The following is a 4,498-nucleotide window of genomic DNA, read 5'->3' as shown; positions in this document are numbered from 1 at the left end:
AAATATATCCCTTCTTGAATCCTTTCCTCAAATCTAAAATTCAAATGAAATTCCCTTTATTTATTCCAATTAGAGTGGGCTTGGCCCCAAGATTTTTTTTTTTTTTAAAAGGTCATTTGAGTCCCTTAAACTAATTTTGATATTCTTTTCTATAAATCTCACTTTTTGAAGTCAGAATTTCTATTAACTCTTTTGTAATTTCTGAAACTTAAGAAAATCAATAAATACCCACGGTTTGGTAATTTCCAGAAATTTAAGAAAAGTTAACTTTCTCAAAATATATACTCCACTGTTTTCATTTTTGGCTTTTACACAAGGAAATAATATTTTTGTTTTTAATCTTTTATTCTTTTCATAGAATGATATTCTTTCGTTGGGTTCGAGTTTTGAAAATGTGTTCAGGTTACCCTTCTTGAATCCTTTCCTCAAATCTAAAATTCAAATGAAATTCCCTTTGTTTATTCCAATTCGAGTGGGCTTGGCCCCAAGATTTTTTTTTTTAAAAGGTCATTTGAGTCCCTTAAACTAATTTTAAAATTCTTTTCTATAAATCTCACTTTTTGAAGTCAGAATTTCTATTAACTCTTTTGTAATTTCGGAAAATTAAGAAAATTGAATTTCTCAACAAATCCGACTGTTTGGTAATTTCCAGAAATTTAGGAAAAATTAACTTTCTCAAAATATATACTTCACTGTTTTCGTTTTTGGCTTTTACACAAGGAAATAATTATTTTTTTTAGTCTTTTATTCTTTTCATAGAATGATATTCTTTCATTGGGTCCGAGTTTTGAAAATGTGTTCAGGTTCCTATCCGTTCTAAACGATGTGTACACATCGTTTTGCCTAATTCAACTAAGTTCCAATCATATAGCTTCCAATATTTACATAGCATTTTACAATACATACATAAATACGACTTGTAAAAATAAGGAAGAAAGGTTTAGGCTAGTGCGTCTACCGAAGCTCACTAGTTGTCATTTTTACTCATGATTGGGCCTTTAATGTGTGTGGTCTGACTCAATCTAATGTAATATTGGGTTTCCGACCCAACGAGGTAATGCGGAGGAAAATGCATAAGTCCAGTTGGACTCGTCTCGGGATTTTCATGCCTAGAAATAGAAGAAAGGAAGAAAGTATTAGTACTGCTCAAGTTCATTACTTGAATCAAATTTTAACCACTCAAATATGAACTCAACCAAAATATTTTCTAGGAACAAAAATGATCTAAATCTAATGTGAACAGGCAAATGTAACTTACAACCATTTAATCCTCTAGAGAACAAACTTAATTTGCAGCTAGAAATTTCAGTCATGCCATTGATTACACAGAAGAAAGTTACGCAATTTGGTTATAGCATGCTAAAGACGCGAGAACATCTTTCAATCGTGCTTCACTAATTTAAATGGGCAAACATAAGGAGAATAATATTTCCAAGGACAAAGTGAATTCCCGAATTACATGTCTACATTCGGAAAATCATACATAGGGATAAGATCAGGTCATTTTCCTTAGGGTCTTCAATTAAATTCAAAGTGAATCATATAATGGACTCAAGGCACTCACTGGAGACTGAATTAACATTGGACAAACATATCAGCTAGGCATAGAGAAAGACCATCTTTTAGAAAACACATTTTTTGATACATTAACACTAACATAAACAACTGAAGCTCAAACTTTAAATATGATAATTTAGTGCTAAATTAAATCCTATAAATTCATATTCTAGCATAACAGTTTTAAGAAGAACATCCTAATTTCATGGTTGTTTAAAAAAAGAAAAAAAAACAGAACAATGAAGACAATGGAAGAGAGTATCAATGAATCTTAAAGAAAATGCTCAGCACTGGTACACACAACATGATAGAGTTTTGAACAAACATTTTTATTATTTAAACCCACCCAATACTAACTAGTATCATATAATAAGACCTAGATCATGATCTCACATGCTTTTATGAACTAAAACAAACCAATGCTTAAGTTCAAAGAAAAAACCAGAAAGTAGACAAGGTAAAGCTCATTTGAACTGTAAATAAACTATAGCTCAGATGTACTTACGCGAAACTGAACCAACATGTTTACATGCTTAAGATCATCGAGAACTTGTTCCCAAAAGAAACTCAAATTAAAGAAGAGAAACCAACTAGCAGACCTTACAAGCATGAAAAGTTAATCATAGAGGACTTTGAAACTTGACTAAACAAACAAAGACTTACATAGGTAACCTAAGTGGTCCTTTATTCTATAAGTTTCATCACTTAAACTAGGGCTAAGACCTTAACTATCAGAAATTGCATAGAACAATTAAACTCTTTGAACTTCAAAATCATATTTATGCTCTTTTAAATGATGATGCTACACTTAATCTCCTACAAAATAAGCAGGGCAGATTGACTCAACACTTAATTAACTCAAATGGTGATTAGCTAAAACTGAAACCAAAGCAGAGTAGAGCCACTTTGTTTAAACCACATTTAAATATAAGCCAGAACACATGTTTTGCTAACATTAAGAGTGATATATCAGTTAAGGTCTAAATCTAGTTCAATACTTAACTTTTCCCTGTTATGTGACAATTTATCTCGAACTCAGTTTTCCAAAAAAGAATACATGACCAAAAAACAAACTTTAACAAACAAAAAGGAAAGTAAAGAAGAAGCTAACAATTCCACACATTATAAAGAAGAAGAAGAAGCTTAAAACTCCACACATTATATACTTCAAACTAATTAAAGTATAGCATATTTCATGCATAAAAGGTGTTGTAGTAAGTTTAAACAAACTACACATGCAGAACAAATCACATGGAGCCAAAGAGGTGTTCATACTTATAAATAAATGAGATAGTAAAGACACAATTAACTTGAAATCAACTACATTAGGGTCAGCTAAAACAAAGAGGATTGAACATGGTTAAAATTATATGGAGTCAAACTAGCATTGTCTTAATAGTTAAAGGAAGAAAAATTTCCCAGTGTAAACCAAACTAGAATAAGGACATGATTTCGGCCCAAATACATTTAGTTTTTTCGGGATCTAATCTGAGATGTAAAATGTTAAGAGCAATAGGATAATATCATACTTCATGTTTATTCAAAGAGAACATATAGACATTACTATGGAGAAGTATTAAACTAAACCATGGAATAAGTAAATAACAAAGAAAGCAAAACTCAAGCTTGCATATATATATATATTGAAACTTAACAGAAAACCAAATATCTAAACCTTTTAAAAAAAAAAGAACTTAATCATGCTAAATAAATACCAAATATCTAGCAAGCAAAACAGCAATGAAAAAACTAAATCGAATGTATAAGAAATAAAGCCAAAATAAAACCAGAACTAAGAAAAAGAATTAATAGAGAGGAGGAAAAATGACTCAACATTGAATCTAAACAACAACAAAACTATGAACTACAAGCAAAACTAAAATACTACAAACTACATTGAGCAAACAGAATGGCTACAAATTACATCAGAACAAAACTAAAAATAAAAACAAAGGATGAAGATTACCTTTTTGCTGAGTAGCGACGGGGGTGACGAAAGAAGCGAATCACCTTCGAACTTCACAGACGAACTTCATTTTAGCTTCTTGCCAATAGACACTCAGACTCGATGACGGAAAAAAACAAACATCAAAGTTTGAACTACAGAACACCAAACAAAACTCAAAGCTTAGACTCAGAATGTCTTTTAGCTGAGTGATGGTGTGTCATCCTCTCCTCTGAATGGAGACAATGGGGTTCTTTTAAAGAACCCCAAATGCTAGCGTTTGAGCTTTTCAAACGATGTGGGACAAATGCAACACGGACTTCAAATTGAAATTTTTTCAAGGATTGTTTGAAATCTGAATCTTAATGGAAAAGAAAAAACGAAAAAAATTGAATGATTTGAAGAAAAGTAAAGGGAAATTGCAGGTTACCATTCGGGCTGAAGAAGATGACAAAACAATAAATTTCCTTGCCCAAATCGGGGAAGCAAAGGCTTGGTCACTGAAAGCACTTGGAATCTTATCCAGAAATGGCTTTTGTCAGCTATGTTCTCGCTGGTTTCTTCAAGCGGCTAGGGTTAATCATTTTGGGTTGTGTGTTGTTGGCTTTGGTGTATTAAGAAAATGAAGAATAACTTAAAGGCTTGGAATTAAGAAAGTACTGGGCCGAGTTATGCATAAATTGGGCCTGAGGAATTGGTCCGAAAAAAGAGAGATTAGAGGGAAGAATTGAGATTAAAAGTGGATAGCCTTGGAATTTAAATAATAACAAATTTCTTCTTTGAGCCAGAGCCAAAATCATTTTAATCATAACCAAGTTACTCGAAATGTATTTATTTTTTCCCCATTAAAACCAATATTCTTGAAATTAAGTTGGTTTGGAGTAAAATTGAGATGAATTAACTATTCAATCAATTAGATAAGCTTCTTGACTTTAACAAAGTGAAACCTTTATTTTCAAAAAGGACTAACTGTAGTGATTAGGTCGCAAAACACTA

At 31.6% G+C, this 4,498-nt stretch overlaps 1 long non-coding RNA gene across 1 annotated transcript; it reads right to left on the bottom strand.

Annotated features, from left to right (window-relative positions):
* Positions 1 to 847: 847 nt before the first annotated feature.
* On the bottom strand, positions 848 to 4,149 carry LOC132608990 (uncharacterized). Its single transcript, XR_009570635.1, has 2 exons — positions 3,524 to 4,149; positions 848 to 1,109 (listed from the first exon to the last, which is right to left on the bottom strand). It is a non-coding gene; the product is annotated as an uncharacterized LOC132608990 (long non-coding RNA).
* Positions 4,150 to 4,498: the final 349 nt, after the last annotated feature.

Source organism: Lycium barbarum, chromosome 9, assembly GCF_019175385.1.
Source record: "Lycium barbarum isolate Lr01 chromosome 9, ASM1917538v2, whole genome shotgun sequence".
Taxonomy (NCBI): Eukaryota; Viridiplantae; Streptophyta; class Magnoliopsida; order Solanales; family Solanaceae; genus Lycium; species Lycium barbarum.
Note: the sequence above shows the minus strand (reverse complement) of the source record. Positions and strands in the feature narration are given on the sequence as shown.